Here is a 22946-nt window from a genome sequence, read left to right on the forward strand (position 1 = left end):
CTTATACGCTTTATATGCGCTGAGAGCCCTGGATCTGTGTGTGCTCAAATCCAAAACACGACTAAGTGTTTTGCTGCCTGTGGTCTTATTTGATATTGATTGTAGGGTGTGTCTTGCAAGAATCTCATGTTCTACGTCCCTGTGAGACGGTCCTGGGTCAATCTCTTGGCACAAAGTCTCCATGGCCAATCTCTTTCATCTCGCAGGTCTTTTAAGTGTCTTCTGTGATCTTCTCGGGAAGATCACGTCTCTTCTCCCTAGACTTTCCCTCCCAGGATTTTTTTTTATAATAGAGAGATAACTTTTTATATTAAGTTACATTCCTTTGTTTGTACCTGCGTATATCAGTACGATGACACTATTTGATCATGTCATGGAGTCTGTATACACAGTTATTCCACCAGGCTATGCGCAGAGTGTATACTACTGTTTATGCAAACAGTGACATGTTGCATAGTTTGTATGCATACAGTTTAACACCAGGATATACACACAATGACACAATCAGGAAATATTTGATTTTACAGTTGCCCAGATTATGTGCATATCCAAAGTTACTCTACCCCATAATGTTTTTAGTTTGTACCACGCCATACAAATGCATGTACAGTGACAAAATCACATCATTTTTCAGATCATGTATAAATGTACAATTTAATGTCAGTTAATAACACAAGGTGTGCACCACTGTAACACTTTCAGATCATGTTCTTCTTCTTCTTTCGACTGCTCCCATTAGGGGTTGCCACAGCAGATCATCTTCTTCCATATCTTTCTGTCCTCTGTATCTTGATCTGTTACACCCATCACCTGCATGTCCTCTCTCACCACATCCATAAACCTTCGCTTAGGCCTTCCTCTTTTCATCTTCCCTGGCTGCTCTATTTTTAGCATCCTTCTCCCAATATACTCAGCATCTCTCCTCTGCACATGTCCAAACCAACACAATCTCGCCTCTCTGACTTTGTCTCCCAACTTGAGCTGACCCTCTAATGTCCTCATTACTAATCCTATCCATCCTCGTCACACCCAGTGCAAATCTTAGCATCTTTAACTCTGCCACCTCCAGCTCTGTCTCCTGCTTTCTGGTCAGTGCCACCGTCTCCAACCCATATAACATAGCTGGTCTCACTACCGTCCTGTAGGCATTCCCTTTTACTCTTGCTGATAATCGTACTGCCAACATTCAAAGTTCCTACCCTCAGTTCTACTCTCTTTACGTTCCTCCTGTCCTCCTGCCTTCGGACACGTTTCCCCCCCATCTTCTTTCTGTTGTGTGTATATTCACATTTGTAATATCAGGTTATTTCCAAGGTGGCCTACACACCAGTGCTATCAGACCATGTGTCACAGGATGAAATGCACAGTACATTATCAGCTTGTGAATCAATACATTTACAGTGACACTTTCAGATCATACCCTTTTTGAATGTGTATATTCACTCACACTATCGAGTCACATTCTAAAGAATCCCCAGACGTTCAGACTGTTTTTAAAAGTATGGTAAAACAACATATTCCACTGCAGAACGTGTGCGATTTGTGTTTCAGAGAATAGTAAAGCAAAAGGATATGGCTTATGGTCGCAGTGTACCCAGTGACATGAAAAGGATATATGCCAGCATGAGCCCTATGCACATGTAGTGACACAAGCAGGTCATGTGTACAGTGCCAGTGACAGGGTGTGTACTACACATGCACAGCATCAATATCATTTTGTGTAATACAGTATGATATGCTATCAGGTTACGTTCCAGAGTGCACACAATATACACAGACTGCCATGTTTCAGATTGTATTTCCGAAAGAGCACATGCCTGTGCACCACTACTAGATCATGCTCACAGTACACATACAGGGGTCCAAAGGGTGTGATACAATTGATTCAGTGACATTTCAGAGTGTATACTACACATGACAGGCTGCATTGTGCACCATACGTCACAATACTTACTTAGAGGGTCATGGACCATACAATGTCATAATGAGACTGGGCCCCAGCTACTGCATGCATGCACTCAGTCACATATCATTTCAGTGGATGGCACATTAACATGTGCTTGTTGGTTTCTCGGTGACATTTTCACAACGGTCACAACTCACAACTCATGAAGTGCATTAGGCGTCTGCCTGCTGGAATCAAGGTCATCTGGCTGAACAGCAAACCATTTTCAGTCCCAGTGCTGAAGAACAAGTTTTAAAGTAGGTCACACTGAGAGAAACCACGCCACATGCCTTTTTATTCAATTCAGACACTCCAAAAGAAGACCAAACAGCAGGTACAGCTGCTCTCCTCTTCCATCTAAATGACTCACTGTCACGTTACAGCAAATAACGGCCACCAGGAATTTTGGACCTGGATTAGTATTAGCAAGGAGTCACTGGGATCAAATGACACAGCAGTTTACTGTGGATTATTCTAGACAAGGTGAAGAACCAAATTTGTAAAAAGACTTGTTGTGTGAAAGCTACATTTTACTTTTGCTTTGCAGAGTTAGCCCCCATCAGTGCAGAGTTTGCATGTTTTCCACAAGGATTCCACCCGGATCCCAAAGATGACCATGTTAGTGTAGAAGGGCTCAAATGGGATGAACGCACTGTGGAGAAGGAACATTCTGGCAGTCCCACACCAGATTTGTCACTTGAGTAGACACAACTCTATTTTGGATGAATTGGAAAAGACGGTTGCTTTCCATATTCCATGTGGGATGCATATCTGAGTTTGCATCCTGGCAGCCCTGTTGGGGTCTGCTGGGTAGAGGACACTGCCCAATTAAAATGCACCTGGTTACATGAACCTACCTGTGATATGTGTGCATGTGTTGGAGTGTGTTCTGTCCATGCTTGATTCCTCACGTGTACCATAATAATGCTGGAATAGGTTACCTGCTCGCTGTAAAACCAGATACTTTCAATGACAATCAAAAGAAATAGATAATGAAATAAATACATTTTATATTCCCAAACAACCTTTTTTTTGCTTCAGTATATTACATTGTTTATTTCATTAATTTTTTTAATTCCTCAACCTGCTTATCCTAGTCATCCCTTAATTTTCTGAACCGGCCTATCCTGGCAGTGCTGGGTGCAAAACAGGAAAAAGCTGTGGAACAAGTTCATCATACACTATAGCCGACTATACTTCCTTAGAAGGCTGGCATCCTTCAACATTTGCAATAAGATGCTGCAGATGTTCTATCAGACGGTTGTGGCGAGCGCCCTCTTCTACTTGGTGGTGTGTTGGGAAGGCAGCATAAAGAAGAGGGACGCCTCACGCCTGGACAAACTGGTGAGGAAGGCAGGCTGTATTGCAGGCATGGAGCTGGAAAGTTTGACATCCATGGCAGAGCAACAGGCGCTGAGCAGGTTCCTGTCAATCATGGAGAATCCACTGAACAGGATCATCTCCAGGCAGAGGAGCAGCTTCAGCGACAGACTGCTGCCACAGTCCTGCTCCACTGTCACACTGAGGAGACCCCACACTATGCGACTCTTCAGTTCCACCCGGGGGGTAAACGTTAACATTATACAAAATTATTGTCTGTTATAACTGCATTTTTATCACTCTTTAATTCAATATTGTTTTTTTATCAGTATGCTGCTGCTGGAGTATGTGAATTTCCCCTTGGGATTAATAAGGTATCTATCTATCTATCTATACACACAACTACAAATTTAAAGTCACTGATTAATCCAACACACAAGGTGTTGGTATGTGGGAGATATCTACAGGAGTGGAAAGGAAGCACAATGTGCAACGTTATTCAACGTTTACTGTTAGAATTGTGTGACATCTGTGAAACAGTGGACGGAAATGTTACACTGTTGTAAGATTTTACAATAGGGTGTGAAACATAGCATCATATAAGTAACGTTCACAGATCCTACTTAATTCAATCCAGTGTGGCAGAGGGCTGCAGGCTACCATGGTAGAGTCAAACCCAAGGGAACAACCAACCCAGTACAGTGTGCTAGTCCATTGTTGGGCCAACTCCTGTACACACCCACAAATTTCCCATTAGCAATCATCAGTTAACCTAATGCAAATAATTTTGGTGGCATGGGAAAGAGACAGGGGAGAACATGCAATTCCCACCCAGACAACAGTCCAGGAGTGGGATTCAAACCCAGAACCCTGGATCCATAAAGATTCAATGTGCCCTCCCTTACAGCGACATTAAACCAATATCAGGTCGCACAAGAAAGTCCACTGTACTTCAAGCAGCAGTGTTGGCTGGTGTTATTTCCAGTGTCTTTTATCATAAGGAGATCTTTAATAAAGCTCACTGCTACAGTCTCACTATTACTGGTTCCTCAGAAATCAGAGACAAAAAATTAATGGGGCACATAAGAATCTTAATGGTCTTGCACATGCAACTATATTTTAACAAACCAAACGGAGAGATGTAGCTAGTCCTTGCCGAGATGCCACTCATTCATTGGCATGAGCAACTGAACCTGAGTCTGTTCAGTATAAATTGTTCATAATTTATAAACTCTGATTTAGAGATTGAATGCAGTGTTTATGATTTTGCAGGTGCCTTTGCTCACAGTGACACTGTTTATACTTTTAAAAATATACACCAAAGTTATAGAAGGGAAATCAGGATTTACAATTTTCTTTCTTTTTTTTTTTTAATATTTATTTATTTATTTATTTATTTATTTATAAGAGTATAAAACCACCTACAATAGATAACTAAACAAATAGGACAGGGACTATATAAGGTAGAGGGATATGAATGGCACTATGATAGATAGATAGATAGATAGATATATAGATAGATAGATAGATAGATAGATAGATAGATAGATAGATAAAGGCACTATAAAAGACTGAAATATGAATAGATATAAAACACACTAAATAAGATTGCTAGCTATGAAAGGCACTATACAGGGTGGTCCAGATCTAATTATGCAATTATGAAAAGGCGAACACATCACACCCGCTGTTCGACTGACAACCATCTCCTCGCCACTTTGGAATGCAGGGCAGGTGCTGCCATCTATTGGCAACAAAAATAATTTTTGTGAATTCTCTATGTAATAAACTTAATAAGTTATAGCATAATGAAAATTGCATAATTAGATCTGGACCACCCTATATAATATCTGAATCCCAGATACATGACCTTACATAATAAACATCAAGCTACTTGTTTGGCTCTGAACGTCTAGGCGCCATCTGCGCAGGTTGTCTGGAGCAGGACTCTGAATCGTGTGAACAGCTGGCCTTTTCTCTCAGCGGCGCTCCTCTTCTTCCTGGCAGGCAAACTCTCTTCACAAGAACTGCGCCAAACGGTGCGGGGGATGTGTGAACAGACGCCACCTGACGTAAGCCGTCCTGAACCCCAGCCAGCAGTGTTCCCATCATCCTCCAGGTTCTTTTTGGATCAACACAACAAAAGCCTTCTCATGGTATTGCACTGGTAATCACATCTTAAACTGATGCATCTTCTAAAGTGAATCAAAGGCCCAGTGACCAAACTTTAAAAAGGTTCTGTAAATGTAGCACGATGTAACATTCTAAAATACTAATCCGCCCTCATCCCATCCAAGGCTGGTTCCTGCCTTGCAGGCGCATTATCCACAATATGAAAGATGCTACACGTTGTAATGGGGAAAAACACTTTGCACCCACTATGAAAGGAGCTATAATAAAATAATATAAAAAAAATTGGCCATTGTGAGAGGTATTAAATAAAATGAAGGCTGATGTAAAAAGCATTTTCCCCATTACAGACAGTATGAAAGGCACTATACAGCTGAAAATAGTAGGGGTTGGGGCTACATAAAAATGGATGTTCAGAAACCTAAACAACGTAGTACAGGATGGATATTAAGAATGCCAGAATAACATAAAATATCTACTACACAAGAGATGCTCAAATGTTAAGATGGACACAAAATGAATCCTTATACATTGAAAGCCTAAGATCAGGAAAGTGAACCTCAGTTGTATAACTGAGAAAGAAGTGACCAGGAGACACAGAACAGTGAGAGTGAGAGGTGCCATGTGTATCCAGCCTTGGATGTTTCATCATGCCATTCGACTAGTCAGAGATAATTCCCAGTACTAAAGTGAAGGGTTGGCATCAGCAGACATCGCCCAGTCATTTTAGCTGTCAAAATCCTAGCAAAAAATAAATGGCATATGGTGTTTATGTCCACCCTGTAAGTCATAGATGGCTGAGGATACTCCAGTCTTGTGCCAGACTGGATTAGCTGTATTTGATTATGTTGTTGGCATTTAGAAGCAGAAGTGACCACCTTTACTTTCATGCAAATTTGGAAATGCACTGGTGATTGGAGACAGGTGTGGAAAGAGTGGTGACCGCTCACAAGAGCCTTTACTTGACTGATTCAATAGAGGCCTGCCTGTCAAATGAAAAGGGGATTAGTGAGCTACTCCGTCCTTTCACTGGGTGGCTCAACGAGCTGGGCTTGGAAAGCACTAAGATAGGAGTCAACTTATACAAACAGATCTCCCTCTAAAGCAGTTGATTTATGTGCAAATGAAGAGAGACGAATGGCTGAATGTGACATGCACAAGACCCTGCTATCTCCTACTGACTATGTGGTGGAAAAAGAGCTTAAGTATAACTAGCCTACCAAATTAGGGACAGTAGTGACCAGGGAATAGTCTGGAGCTAATTCTGGACCAGCTACCAGTCTGTGATAGGCCACAACAAAGAGGCACAGGGAGCAAAAGCACGAGGAGGCTCCATACAAAGTGTGTCTCTAGAGCTGAAAGGCAGCAGTGCTAATCATTTCTGGAGAATGACATTTAAAAAAGGCACTTTTAAAAAGAATTTACCATGTGAACCTATATAAAAAATACCTGTAATGGTGCTTAATGTGAAAGAAACAACAGTTAATGGTTATTGTTTAACAGAAAAGGCGAATTAAAAATGAAATCAATTAAAATTGAAAAAAGATTCTCCATGTATTTTATCAAAAACTGTAAAAGATGCTGTGGAATAGTGTTTATAATCTGCATTCAATAACAGGAAAATCTGCTACTCCAAGTGACTAACTTAAGCATTCCGGTTTAACAATGGGCTAATCACTCTGCCCAATGTTCACTTTACTTAAGGAGGTACACGTCTTGGTTAAAACAAATTGTGCATTCTTATTTCTGTAAAGTACAGCCCATGGTGATGGCATCAGCATTTAAGTACAGAAAAGATTTACTGCTGTTGAGCTTACACAAGGCAAAAATTCAAACTCTTAGTCAAGGTTGAAATGAGCCATGTACTACCACCTTGTGGAATACTTGGGTACTGCACATGAAAATCATTGCTTGATCTACAGTAGTAAACACTGTTCAGCATAACCGCTATCTAAATTAAAAAGCCACGAGCGCTGGGTAGTTCATGTTTGCAAAGAGTGTAACTTCTGATAATTTCAGCAAACAAAGTTCTATCAAGTAATATTTACTTTAATGCTGTCATTTGGACTTAATGAGAAGAGCACTGCTGTCAGCACTTCAAATGTGCAAACAATTAGAGTTAAACAGTCACCCGTCCCTGTGGTTCCTGAACGGGAAGGACCTGTGATTCAGATTTTTGGTGTGATTAATTCTGCACCAGTCTGGATTAATATAAAGAAAGAGAGGGAGATACTAAAATTGCTATCATTGATAGATAGATAGATAGATAGATAGATAGATAGATAGATAGATAGATAGATAGATAGATAGATAGATAGATAGATGAAAGGAATTAAATAGATAGATAGACAAATACATACGGATGGCCTTGTGATAGACAAAGGTAATGAAAGCCACTAATATATTACAGACGCTGTGATAAATCCAGTAGCTGTTTCTAACATTCAATGAACAGATAACATCCTAGTGTCCTAAACTGAAATCTTGTTCAGTTTCATTCAATAGCACTGAACAGCCTAATAGACACACAATCACATGTACAGTCAATGTGTTTATTAATAATAATAGAAACAAATGATTAACAAAATTAACAAAAAAAAAAACAGACTAAACTATAATCCAATATAAGTAGCTGACCATTCTTTATGAATGCTCACACAATTGATCCCCAATCTAACATTCACATATACAGTACCTGTCATTCCCAGTTTTATGTGCTCAAGTCTGCCCTCTTCTGGTCAAAGATACAGCAGTCATTCCCAGTCTGATGTGCTCTGCCCAGTCTCTTTTTAATGCTCATTTTCGTAGAGCCGGGAGGGATGCCTGGCCTACCAAGAGGCAGAGATTTGCCATCTTCATTCCTGTGCTCAGGTTTGTCTTGTATGCTGCCTTGTAAGCTTTTTTTTTCATCCATGTATATCTAAAACACATTTGAACAGTAATGTGTCTAACAACTGAAAGCGATGCTAATGAGAGAGCTAATGATAATAACAATAAAAGGCAAGCTTCAGTTACTCCCTAATGTCGCACACTAGCGCTCAAAATGGAAATGTCAATGAGACGAACAATCCCAAGGCTGTCCTATTTTAAACTAACCCACATTCTCACTCAGGCTTGGCGACACCACATGGTGTGAAGCCATAACACTGTACTAAGTGTGGCACTGAGGCTTCTCTGGAGCCATGAGAGAGCTCTCAGAAAGCATCCACAGGGAGAGCTGTACACAAAGGCTGTGTGACAAGCAGAGGGAGTGAACACATGCTACTAAGGCTGGCAGGGACACAAACGCACCACACTTTATATAGTGCCCATCTATAGTAAGACACTTCACATTACAGTTATTTGTGTGGCATTTTCACAAGAAGGTTACGTGATTCACTCACTGACTTAAAGGCTAGCACTTAGTCTGGAGCGGGGTGAGCAACATCAGTCCTGCAAGGCCGCAGTGGCTGTAGGACTTTGATTCAACCCAGTTTCTTAATAAGAAGTCAATTATGGCTGATAAAGTACTTATTGCATAAATACTTCATTTCAGTTGACTCACTTGTTAAGGTTCTTCACCCTTAATTGCTTATTTTAGTTTTAAACAACTGCATTCACTGTTTTAATTGCTCTTTATTAGTAATTTGATGTAAATGAAATGACAATAGAACCAGCAGTTCTCCATCTAACTTGTTTCCATTTCCATTTGAATTAATTTAATTTTTGTTTTCTGCTGTTGTATGCATCTAAATTTCCCTTTGGGGATAAATATTTATCAAATTGAATCGAATGAAATATTTCGAAGGAAACTGAAGGGAAAAAAGTGAAGGACTGAGAATTATTCATTCATTTTAGGCTTCAAATCATATGGATGATATCCTTGGAAAGGATAAAAATATGATAATATAAGAATTGCCTGATATGGCAACATTAAAACACTAACAAGTCATGAAATTAATTAATGTCTGTTATTGGCAAGAGTTGGCTTCTAATTAAGCAAATAGGTTGGAACAAAACCCTGAAACACTGCTCACTCAAGGTCTGGGAGCTAACATCAGATCTGTAGGGAGGTGCTGTTGAGCCCATCACTCTGTATTGTTTGCTCATTAAGCACACTGAAACATATACTGTATAGAGCAATACCCATAAAAATACTCTAAAATACGCACAGTTTGGGCCCACTTGCCAAGTCACAAGACATATTCAAGGCAAATTACTTCCTTGCTCAATGCAGGTATCACAGAAGCAGATCAGTAGAAATGGAATCCACAAGGATTTATGCTCAACATCCAATAATCGTCCTCAATGGAACTGCCCATTACAAGGATATTTGTGGAAAGAACTGCATTGGAGTGCAAATTGTAAGCATTTTAACAATGAGTGGATTACAAATGGTGATTTGTGTCAACCACACAGTTAAAACCAGGTTAGCAATGCATAAGGGAGGGATCTGTACATGAAGAGAACAGAGGGTGCAAATCTTAATGTGGAGTTGTGATGCAACTGAGGCAACCACTGAGACATTTTCTGTATGCAATTTGGATGTTCTCCCTGTATCTGTGTAGGTTGTTCACCAAACACTCCTCTTCCCACCCACATTCCTAAGTGGGAAAAGTAATTTAGTTGTTGACTACAGTATGGTGTGTGTGTGTGTGCGTAGGGTGGAAGAGTTTCTACAATAAACTGGCAACCTTACCAGGACTGATTCCTACCTTGAAATCAGTGACATTCAGATAGGCCCACCACAAATGTGAAATGCAATTCGTAGGTACCAAAAAAAAATGATGATTGAATACATTCTCTCTCTGTTTTTATGGGTGTACTTCTGTTTTTCTCCCACATTTCCAAAATAGGCTTGTCAGGTGAACTGCTGACCAGACCCTGTAGTGGACTAGCGTCCTGTCCAGAACTGTTCCCTCTGCCCCAGTGACCCTGAGTTGGATCAAGTAGGTTTGAGAATGTTCAGTTATGTTCACACAAAAAGCATTAAGCTTCATTTTATGTGAATATAAAATAATAAACGTAAACATATTAAAACTGTAATGTCACTCTCAATACAATGTGGCCACAAAAATGAAGTTTCTGGTTGACCAGGATATTTTTCTGATGTAAAAGAAAAGAGTTATGATACAACTTGGACAATTTCGGTAGCATTGTTTTCTCTGAATTGTTCAACTTGGAGTTTCCTATTTGTGGATGTTCACATGACATTGTCGACTGTGAAACTCCAATTACCTATCTGTCTGACAGCACATGAATTGAACCTTAGTGCCTGCCAGGTACCAGCATATGTTTACATGTACCTAGCCGATATGTTGTTCCAAAAGCAACTTATTCATCATAATGGTTCAACAACAAGACAGAGAAATGCATGCCATCAGGGTTACACGTCTCCTAGCTAGCATTATATCTGTTGATTTGCAAGAAGGGGGAGTTGTACCATTATGGTTAAAATTTGCTTTTGGATCAACATGTACGCAAAATGCACTCCTGCTCAGTCGGTCATTGTGATGAACAATGACTTTACCATGATATGTCAGGCACAGTGAATCATCACATTTTAAATTAAATGCTAGTTTCATTCTAATGCAGGACTCTTCAGTCTGTGAGACACATCCATTTCTGTTCTTACCTGTAGAGATCCATTCCAATGTTGACTTTCACCAGCATCCATATGTGAACATCTCTTAATCACACACATGTTCTTGGCAAAAATCCTTCCTGGCATGAAAAGGTCCAGCCCTGGCCTCCCAATGGAGGAAGTTCTATCCATCACAATCAGAATGGCCAATCCAGCCTTGACTGAAGGCCCACCACTTTGGCCTGTGTTCCCTCTATAAAACATTGACTTTGTAACACCTGCAAAATAGAATCATGGGATTACCTGATTCTGAACTTCAACCTCTGTATTTACTGTGATGTGATTTAATGTATTTGTGGTTTATTTTTGTAATCAAATATTTAGTTTTACTTGTGTTTTTTTTCTCTCCTTTCCCAGTTTCCCTTTCTATTTCTTCATGTGGAATGCTGAATTCACTTTTAAAAAAAAGGCACTTGCTAAAAAAATAATTGCGGGTGTAATGTTTTTAAAGAGAGAGGGGACGGTTGGTACAATGGTTATCATGACAGCATCATGAATCCAGCATCTGTGGTTTGAATCACACACTGACCATCTGGAGTTGGCCCATTGTCCCTTCTTCCTCCAGGTACTCCAGTATTCCTTCCACATTTCCAAAGACATTCATGTTAAGTTACTAGGTGATTCTAAATTGGCCCTGTGTGAATGTGGGTGTTACAATCAGAGGCCAAGAGATGCACAACTGCCCAATGCTACTGGAATACGGTCTGGCCTGCTTTGTCCCTGAACTGGATTAAGCAGGTTTGAAAATGTTATACAACGTATTTGTGAATTCTGACACAAACTCAATCTTCTACACAAGATAGAGTGGAGGATCAGTCCCTGTATAATATACATCCATCCATCATCCAACCTGCTATATCCTAACTACGGGGTCATGGCAGTCTGCTGGAGCCAATCCCGGCCAACACAAGGCGCAAGGCAGGAACCAAACCCCAGGTAGGGCGCCAACCCACCGCAGGGCATACACACACTTGGGACAATTTAGAATCGCCAATGCACCTAACCTGCATGTCTTTGGACTGTGGGAGGAAACCCACGCAGACACGGGGAGAACATGCAAACTCCACGCATGGAGGACCCGGGAAGCGAACCCAAGTCTCCTAACTGCGAGGCAGCAGCACTACCCACTGTGCCACCCTACAATATACATATACATATATATATTGTGAACGCTGGCCAGGACACAGACAGACGGACATCGTTGGCTCCACCACACACTGTTTATTTACACTAATATTTACAATTTACGTGCACAACAAACCCCATTGCCTCCATCACCGATCCCCCTCAATCCATGCCACACAGTCCTTCGTGCCTCTCTCTTGGTCGCCTCCAGTCCTCTCTCCAGCTCTGTCCACTTCCACCCGACTTCCGCTCTCGACTGAAGGGAGGCGGCCCCTTAAATAGGAACCTGGATGGGCTCCAGCTGCTCCCCGGCACACCTCCGCAGACACGCCCCAGTGTGGCGGAAGTGCCGGCTGCGCACCCGGAACCCGTCCGGGTGTCCCCTGTCGTCTTCCCCCCCAGCAATTCCTGGTGTGGCGGAAGTGCTGGACTCCAGGGTTGTCAAGGCACTGGGGCACCGCCTGGCGGTGGCCACGGGTCCCTGCAGGGCTGGGTTTCCAAGCCCTTTACCCGTGGCTGCCAACATAACCAGGGCGGACGCCCCCTCGCGGTCTGGAGGAGGTACAAGCCCTCCTCCAGTCCTCATGGGCATCCCGGCCGGTGTCCAGCCCCGGTCGGATGCCACAATATGTATGGAAGGCGATTAAAATGACTAACAAGTCTCCCCTCTCCTGAATTAGCTATGCTTTCATATAAAGGATGTTATTCAGCTACATGTACTGGTTATGTCTTTGGACAACAGTACTAAACTGCAGGTCAGGTTTAACAGTCTTGTTACCAGTAACAAGAATCCACCCCATTTAATGAATCAACCAAAAAGACGCATGTGGTCACATGGAAGAAAACACTTAGGCATAATAAGAAAATTCCTTCAGCCCTCACAAAACAGGTCCTAGCCAGCCAAGAACATCTAAACACAGAGATGGACATAAACATGCTGATAAACATATTGATTGAATTCACTTTCAATTTCCACTATAGGGGCTTGAGTCCTTCCAAACAGTGATGGGTACAACCTTGCATGCAGCACATTCACACTGGGACAATTTAGAATAGTCAGACAACCTTACCTGGACGTATACAGCACCTGGGGAAGCACCACAAAGAAATGGGAAGAACATTCAAACTCCACACACATGATGGCCAAGCCAGGAGCCGAAGCTCTGAAGCTACACTACCATGCCACCCTCCTTCCTTAGTGTCAGAGTCCTCTTTTACAAGTAGAAACTGAAACAGGCCCAGGTCCCCCTGGAAATATCAAAGAAAATTTAGTCAAAATCGAATCAACATTTAAAAAGCAAACACTACTACTCTGTGAGCCAGTAGCACACAAGGAAGCTGACTGTCAGCATTTGGAGAAATACTTAATAAGTTGCATACACCGATATGGCCAAACAGCACAGTCCACAAACTGCAACGCTTCCTTAGCCTTCTCCCTGCCTCCCTAAACAACAGTGCTGCAAACATGGTCTTCCTTCCTACAGCAGCCATTGGCTGCAAGAGGCATCCATCAGGCTCAGCAGCTAATGGAGATTCAGAGTGTCTCTGCCGAGTGAGCGGGTACCTCAAACACAGGCATCTGTGCTCTGAGTGGTCCTTCTTGCTGTGTGAAGTGAGCTGGTCGGCTAGGAAACAAGCGCAAGACCACCCAACCCCCCCTCCCCGCACCCTCTGTCTCTATAGCTCTCTCTCTCTCTCTCTCTCTCCCTCTCCCCTCGTTCTCTCTGCCTCACATTTCCATGCTATCCTCTTTGACTATCAGAAAGAATTGTGCATTTTTCTGCCTTTTCGTTCCTGCTACATCCGCATCCTGCCCTGGTGACCCTGCATCATTTCAGGCAGCTCCAGTGCCCAAGGAAGGTAGAAGGAGGAGGAGGAGGAGGAGGATGGAGCTGTGAAGAGGGAGGGGGCCAGCTGAACAGCGCAGGGAAGTGGAGATGACATGGTGAGTGCATTATTTTTTATTTATTTATTTATTTTTTGCCTTGCACATCTGTGCTGTTTGCTGGCCTGGAGTGTTAAACGTGGTCTTTATCCGACCGAGAGGGGAGCCAACGGGGTTGTAAATCGCAGTAATGCTGGGAGGGGGACAGCAGCAAGCCATTGTGCTAGAGTGCAGTTTCACAAAACGTAGGAAAGAGGCATCACCCATCCCTATTGCAGGGACCGTGCCAGAGGATTTTACTACGCGTCACCCGGCACTGCTGCTCAGCTTCTCATCTTAGCATTTCTTTTCCCCAAGAGGTTCACCTTGTGCTCTGACCCCCTGCACCACTCATTGTTAAAGCACAGTGATGGATGCAGGCTCGGTTTGGACAGAGGGATTGGAGGGAGGAGCACTCCAAAGAGCGCTTCGCAAGAAAACGTAGACAATCTGATCTTTCTGTCAAAACAATCGGACATTTAGAACAGGGAAGTTACATAACTAGGAGGTCGACCTCTGAATTCTGAAGTTTGGCTGACCCCTAGAATGAAAACTCTTGTGCGGCTGGAAATCCTCCTGCAGTGTTGCCTTGATGGTTAGGAGAACATCAGGTCCTTTTTAGTATGCTATGTTATTAGGCATCCTTGGGCTTGGTTATCTGTTAGCCAGGCTTTGCTTTTTACAGTGCCTTTCAGAAGGCTGCGTGGCCCACTTTGTTAAAGCTCTGAACACCACACACCCACAGTGAGGTCTAGTGATACGCTGCAGCTGCAGACAACGTGCTGCTCACTCCAGACTCTCAGAGCAAACATTCAGCTGCAATCAGTCATCATGATTCTGGTGACTCTCGGGACACTACAACTCCCAGTCACGTGTTCTCATGCACCTGACCCTCTGTTGCTTGCCTGGAGCCGCCTTTCCAGCACCCATGCCTGAACTAGTGACCCACTGTGAACACAGGTGAGAGCCGAGTGGGAAAATGGGGCAGAAAGCTGGCTGTCGTGCTGACAACAGGGAGCACAAGGAGATCAGATGCCAAAAATGCATCAGCCAGCTGATTATTTAATAAGCAACACATTAACTGCATACACTGAACAAAGTGGCATTAGGCTTAGGGTGCAAGCTGCTACACGCCTGGGATATGGTCTTATATTTGTAGCCGAGATGGCTGAAGAACCTAAAAATATGAGACAGATTCTCTTCTAAGGCTGCCAGGAGTGTAACTGTAGTTGGTGCAAAGCAGATTAGAGGCGTGCTCATCACCCACCATCCCCAATGGACCTTATAAATCGAACAAATTGACATAAACAAAACCAAACTCCATTAGGCTAAGGTATCTTTTCATATATACAAACACACATTTTAAGAGTGTTAGGGTGGCATGATGATACAGTGGTCTGCAAAATGCCTCAGACCTTCAGAGGCTGAAATTTTGGATTAGCTGAGTGGAGGTTTGATACAGACCTCTTTTGTTAACTGGATTGGTGACTCTAAAATGGCACATTGTACAAAGGCAGGAGTAGAGCCCGTAATGGATGAGTTGTTCATTCACAGTTGATTCATGGCACCTTACACTGTTGGAAGAGACTGACTCTCCCTACTAGACAAAGCAGATCAAGAAAATGTAGGAATGGATGGCTGGAAGCCCGTAGTAAATAATATGGTCCAGTGGATAGATGTATAAATATACCATAAACAGAGGTACGAGTAGAAAGGGGCAGTCTGGGGCGAGAGAACAGATGGTATGTCAGATTTTGAACAGCACAAGTGCTGAAGCAAGAATAACCAAGATTACATCGTGCCTGAAGAAGGGGCCTGAGTTGCCTCGAAAGCTTGCATATTGTAATCTTTTTAGTTTGCCAGTAAAAGGTGTCATTTTGCTTGGCTTTTCTCTACATTCATAATGCCTAACACGGTACAACACCCTAACACTCTTAAACACATTAATTACAGGTAACTGCCAATGTGAAATATATGGACAATGTATTGTTAATCAAAATGGTGCAACTCAATGTGCACAATCAATAAAGCCCTTTTTTCTTTTAGTATACTTTTCTCTATTAACATGCAGATGCTTTACCACACATTGAAGTAACCAATTAAAAAAGCACAGATGCACCGTCACACACAATCAGCTCAAAAGTGACATCCACACAAGTGACACCCGTCAATACATTAAAACAGTTACTAGAATGGAATGGAATCAAATATGCACTAGTGTAGAATCTGCACTACAGTTCATCTACATGAAAAATGGTAAGAAGATCACAAAAGAGAATGAGTGTGATGAAACATGTTATCAAGGACTTGGCTTTAACGTGGGAAGCGGGCAGTAAATGTTGGCCCACTTGAGACAAGGTGGCCAAAAATAGGATATAAATCAATGGAATACTGTAGAAGGTCTATCATGCGACTTGACAGAGGTAGGCCTAGATGGATTTGAGACATGTGTGGAGTAGCAGCAGGGTTCAGCTTTTAGAATAATGGACTGTAAGATGACACCCTGAAACACCTCATACTTCAGCACACCACACTATTGAACATTTACTGCCATCATTATAATGTTAATTTTGTAGCCATAATGATGTGCTTGCAGTTTAATGCTTACATCAACACCACAGGAAGAATTATGTACATTTTTTGCTCATATACTGTATTTAGGACATGGTACGCGTTGTCCTCTCCAAGTACCTCATTTTGGTCAAATTTTGGAGCAGGTAGCCACAAAAAAACTACAATCCATATTTAATCTGACACATAAAGTAGCACCACATTATAAGCCAGACACTGAAATGAAAGCCTCATCCAGGGTTTATAGAAAGAATGACACCCTAACCAGATGTAAATGATCAAAACATCTGTTCCTAAACAAAAGCAAACTTAAAACCTAAGGTAATCTCTGTGTGATCAGATGTAGACAAGGGTCTAAATAGAATTAAACCCAGAGACCAACAGCTACGTAATACCAGATATGGACAGTGGTAGCTGAATGTTATCAGACACATAAATGAGGGCCCACCCTTGGGTGTCAATAAAGTGGCATCTATCTAAATAATGAGACAAAGTGACCAGAACAGAAGACCAATATCTAAATGCCATCAGGTGAACAGATGAGAAACTCAGTGACATGGGTGTAGCCAAGAATTTATTTCAGGGAGGATAAATGAATCATTTATGCTATATTTCAATCTATGTAACCACCATAAATGAACCCCACACAACACCCCCAACTCCAATATCGTCCAGGCCTATTTCTAAGTATAACCAAACACGGACAGCAGTGCTTAAACAAAAGAAGACACAAATACCAATTCTAAAAAAGTAACCAGTGTGAAAAAACCCGGGTAGTGATATCTATTATAACCAAAGGGGCTGTCACCAGAGTAGATCTGGGTGAGCCAAGACCCAGACTAAACAAATAAAATACATATATATAGTGTCGATCTTTCACCAAGCCCATCTAGTCCACATGTGTACAACTCTATGGTACGGGGAACAGGCAGGAAACACCTGGGAGCCTGGCATGGACAGGCCCAGGACCTTAAAGACTCCCCCAGCCAGAGGACTTGGGTCTTTCAGTTGGAAGGAAGTAGGAGACCAGGGTTCAACTAGTGGGAGGAAGTAAGGTCAAAGTAGGAGAAGGAGAGCGGCTTGTTTTGAATTGTGAGGAGGAAGGTATTGTAGATTGTAGATTTCAGTGGATATGTGAAACATCTGGCCCACGGGATAATTAACTGTACAAGGCTATAAAGTTTAAATAATGTTGTTTTGATCCATCAGTGTAGCTTTCCTTGTGTTTTTACTGCAGTTATTCCTACTTATATTAAAAAAAAAATACTTTTAAACATGTTCATCTGCTGTGTCTGGTTTGGTTTCAGGGTCAGTTCACAAGTACCTCCTAAAGTCCACACCAGACACAGTGGCCACAGACAGAGCACCATCAGGCATAGAGATGACGGTGTGCACATAACCAGATACAGTGACTGGTACCTAAATATATCCAGACATAGAAGTGAGGACCTGAAAATAACTAGACACAAAGACCAATGTTTAGAAGTAATCGGGCCTAAATGTAAGAATAATAATAATACTAATACATTTTATTTATATAGCGCCTTTCCCAAGCTCAGGGCACTTCACAGAGTTTAGGAAGAACGGCAGGGTATACAGTATATAGCATTGTACAAACCAAATAAATAAATAAAGAAGATTAAGACAGTAAATTCAGAGAAAGCCTAACAGAAAACATAATTGATGGTCTAGCACACACACATACAGGTTACAGAAGAAGAAGAATAAGGCCAGCACCTAAAAAAGACAGACACAGAGGGTAGTGTCTTAGTGTAAGCACACATGAACACCAGTCTCTGAATTTAATCAAATGTACAGTACATAATACCAGCACATGACCAGGTGAAGCACTGAGAGCCTACACATAACAAGACATACTGTAGGACCCAGTGTCTAAACAGAAGCAGATGCACATATAAGAACTGAATTGTCAGTTAGATGTACAAATCAGATTGAAACAAAGGAGATAAGTGTGCAGTGAGACTATAAAATATTGCAAGTGCCACCAAAACAAATAGCCACAGACCATTCAGACAAGATTAGAGCAGAGTTAGGGCAGCAGACAAATGTTCAGAATTGCAAACACCACAGAATTGAGGTGAGTGGATGTGCTGAACAGGGAAGACAGTGACTTTGAAGAAATGACTTTGAGTGGGTCAGTGCACCGTGATGATTGATAGAGACTGACCGTGTTGATCGATACTGGACATTCAAGGAGTACATAAAACAGAGAGGAATAAGGTAAGGGTGCAGAGGTCACTGATGTTACATTACCATCTCATAAAACTAACAGCAAACTGGTAGACAAAAAGGCCACATGTGTCAATGAGAAAGAAGAAAAAAAAGAATCACAGCTTTGACAGCAGTCTGACCTTGTGGCACTCTGTAAATCAAGTTTGGAAATGGACTGAAGATTAACGGTGGTGCTTGTTAGTTATGGTTCACAGGGACAAGTGCCAAGGCTTTGTCCACAAGACAGCAATGCAGATCCAATATAGAAGTCACAGCAAAACACTTTTTGAGCTTGATGCCTCCCTCAGAATATAATAGGCAACCTTTAACCTTGCTGGTCTGATGCATGGATGAAGAAAGCACAACAAAAGAAAAAAAGTTTTTAGTTTCACTCTTAAATTGAAAACCATTTCCAAAAACTCCATAAGAGAAGAAAAAGAGATGCAAGTGTAAAGTACTAATTGGCAATGAAAGGCCTATTAGCCACACATCTGCTGACACCATGCTGAGTAAGGCGAGTGCAGAAACAACAGCTGTTGCATTGACACTCCTGCCACTGGATGTCTCAAAATAGGAACTTTATTTGAGGATGTGAAAGTCCCCACACTGGCACCTAAAATGGATTCAGTAATGGATAGGATGAAGGGGATGCTAAACGCGTCTTACGAGACTTTACCAGGTGTGAAAAGGGCATCTTAAAGGAAAAAATTAGGTAAACACAAAACACGTATGACAGCATTTGCTAAAGGTGCCTTCAGTCCCCTCCCATGCTATTAAAACTAATTTTTAATAGGACAGGAAATACTGGGGCTGTAGTTTTATAATCATCTACTGTGCTGCTTTGTGGCTGCTAGTGGAAATACACATATCTGTTTCATTAGGGACCAAGCTTGTGTATGTTTTACATTAACATAGCATGACATTATCAGACTCACTTCATCTGGTTCATGGGGGACAAGTGTATTGCTTACATTTTTATGATTATGGTCTGTATGGTTGTCACCGTTGTTTGAGGTGACGTAAGTCATTGGGATACTTTATCACAATCGACAGCACAGAATAACTAACAGCACAGGCAGGTTCAGTGACTAGAAGAGGGCCACACAGAAGGAGAGACACCAGAAGGAATTGTACTGAGAGCTCGGTGATCTGCAGTACATGTTTTATCCACTTTTATAATATCTATATTCAATTAGAAATATACAGCTACTAAGCAGAGAAAAATTAATTTGATATACTAATTACAACAGAAAATAATAATTTAAAAATATAAACACTGGGCATCAGGTTGTTACTGCATGAGGCTTTGTGGTTTGCTCCTGGTCTGCTCCCTGTTTAGCCTGTTAAGCCTGCATGTTCTACCAATGATTTTGAAAGCTTCCACTTGTTACCCTGGTCTAAAGACTTGATATTATGATTAACAACTGACTTTAAATAACCCTGACTTAAGTGATTAACTCCTGCATCTGACTGCCTTTACTATAAGGACAAACAATATAATAAGTAAAACAGTTAAAAAATGCTTCATAGTGTGAATTGTAACTGGAGAATAATAACCAACAACGACTAAAAAAACCTGGCAATGGTGATATAAAGTGCTATTCTTTCACACTTCCTTTATGGTTTCAATTGTAAATATGGATTTAACATAAATAATGAGCTATCAGTAATCATGGACAGAAAAAAACCTGGGAGGAAAAGTGCTACAAATGCGTAAACTTTATTTGTATGGCACCTTTCTGTTGTGAACACCATCCCAAGGCACATTTCATGCACAGATACATAATTTATTTGGTTTATATCATATATATATATATATATTATTTTTACTACATTTGGAGTACAGGCATTTTAAGCTCTGAGGTGTGACCCTAACACTGTTTCACACATTGGCTTATTCTATAGTGCACATCTGAGTCCATTCAACTCACTTGAATCTCCAGCCACCCTCAACCCTTATATTTTTATTAACTACTGAATGTTCACTCACTCTTAATGTGGCGTTGATGTTGAAATGAAATGATGCTAGCTTAGTCCCCACTATCTTCTCATGCTATTGCATTGAGCAAGTCCCTTTACCCACCAGAAAGACAACGACATAAAAATGGAAACAAATGCATCACAGGGATCTGTTTGATACTTTTTTTTTATAAAGGGTTTGCTGAAAAAAAAAACAAAAAAAAAAAAACAAAGAAATGGACAAAAATATTGATATTAATAAATTAGCTCTCTAAACTATGAGAAATACAATATTTTCAACTTGTACTTATTTACCATGTTATTCCACTGAAGATCTTGCCTCATCTTGGTCTCTTTTCATTACTCACACAATCATCTACTTTTCACTCCATTATTTAGAATTTGCCCAGCTTGCCAATCTGCACATCTCTGAATTATTGCCATCTATCCAACTATAATAACTCTTCTGCCAGTCAACACTAACTGTAAAATTTAAATTTGTTTCTCTGCTCAGCCTTTGCCAGACTACCTCTCTCTTAATTAACTGCAAAATTTTCACCTCAAAGTCTGTGCCAGCTCACTCGTAAGTCTGATGAATTGCCAGTCTGCTTACCTACGTATTAATGTATCACACCATGCCTGTGAAAAGGCCTCCTCATGTGCAATACATGAAGTGAGGAGTAGTGACCCAGCAATGTTGTGGTCAATGTGATAAGTATAATTATTTCCAAAGCTCCCCCTTGTTGAAAAAACTTGGATTTTCCTGAATTATGTTTGTAACTTCATGAACACTAAGTGGGGTGGGTGATGGGGCAACCATGGTACTCAGACAGATGTCAAGTCAGCCTGGAGCCATCACCTTATACTTTCATGTAGATCATAGCATGGGACAATACAATGACATAGAGGCAAGTCTAATTAATGCACTTGAGTTGATTTACAACGCGACCCTGAGATGAAAAAAAAACCTTAACCCTCTGCTTTAAAAGAAAAATGTCCAGAGAAAAAACTGCAGTGCCCCCACTGAAGATTTTTGGAACAAAGTGGCTTTTATTAAAGCTTTGACACAATCTTGGCACAACCTTTGGGTGAGACTTCCAACATGCATTTTGTGTTTTTTTTTTTAATTTGCTTAAAGGCTCACATGTTGCTTTTACTTAATGATGGACCACGACTTGAAAATATTTACTGAATCATTACCCTAAAATACAAGTGGCACATTAAACAGATTGGATGAGCAGATTATGAAATGGAGGGATGGTAATTAATGGAATTTCCAAGTCACTGCAAGTTTGAATTTGATGATGCAAATGGGATTCAAAATATAAAATAAAAACTAACATCGAATGGTGTACAGTATAAAGTTAGGTAGAAGAGAAGATGTACAACATAAAAGAGAGCTACACTGTTGTAAACTAAAACTAACACACATATTCTGGATTGATATAATCTAATATCAATGTGACCTTTTGTTGAGACCTGCTCACTTGATCAAATCAGTCAAGACTGGAAGTAATGCTCCTAGTTTACTTTGTTCACACTCTTTCATTCGGAATGAAGTAGAAGCTACAGTGAAGTACAGTACCCCATTGTCATGTGGTTTACAGCCTTTTTACTCAAGTTAGATTGGAATAACTGGCCAAACTGGAAACAGACCCTGCTATTTCCTTGGATGTTGTCATGGAATGGCACTAAGAAATTAAGGTTTGTTCAAATTGGAACACTGTGTCTGAAGTTCTTGAATGATATACACAATTACTGTAATGAGACTATAATTACTAAACTCCCACATGGCCCTTATGAGTCCATTTTAGGTTAGAAGAACTGGTCAGACTCAGAAATGACTCAGATTTCCATATGAGTTACACTGAGATCAGGATTGGATAGTTACACAAACTGGAAAATGTCTCAAATGTTGAACAACATTACTGGGGTTAAAGTAATTTCTTGATGTTACTCTGAGTCATATTTTTTTTACTGAAATTAGGATACAATAAATGTACTGGGACAGAGAACCTGATGTTCTTCAAAAGCTGCACACCATTACTTGAATTAAGTTAGAATAACTGGTCAAAAATTGGATACAAGCCTAATGGATCCAGGCTTTTTCACTTGTA

General features: G+C 41.0%; 2 protein-coding genes and 1 long non-coding RNA gene across 3 annotated transcripts in view; 1 reads left to right on the forward strand and 2 right to left on the reverse strand.

The window, feature by feature from the left end:
- The window catches only part of rsph14 (radial spoke head 14 homolog), a 133168-nt gene that overhangs the window by 13207 nt on the left and 97015 nt on the right, over positions 1-22946 (reverse strand). The gene's annotated exons all lie outside the window — the stretch shown is intronic.
- LOC120540702 lies at positions 11110-13593 on the reverse strand. The gene is made up of 3 exons (XR_005635840.1): positions 13524-13593; positions 13214-13391; positions 11110-11236 (listed from the first exon to the last, which is right to left on the reverse strand). It is a non-coding gene; the product is annotated as an uncharacterized LOC120540702 (long non-coding RNA).
- The window catches only part of gnaz (guanine nucleotide binding protein (G protein), alpha z polypeptide), an 83459-nt gene continuing 74238 nt past the window's right edge, over positions 13726-22946 (forward strand). The window contains exon 1 of the mRNA XM_039771689.1: positions 13726-14088. The gene's annotated coding sequence lies outside the window, so the exon portion shown is untranslated. The remainder of the gene's footprint in view (positions 14089-22946) is intronic.

The sequence above is a fragment of the Polypterus senegalus genome, chromosome 12 (genome assembly GCF_016835505.1).
Source record: "Polypterus senegalus isolate Bchr_013 chromosome 12, ASM1683550v1, whole genome shotgun sequence".
In the NCBI taxonomy this organism is placed as follows: domain Eukaryota; kingdom Metazoa; phylum Chordata; class Cladistia; order Polypteriformes; family Polypteridae; genus Polypterus; species Polypterus senegalus.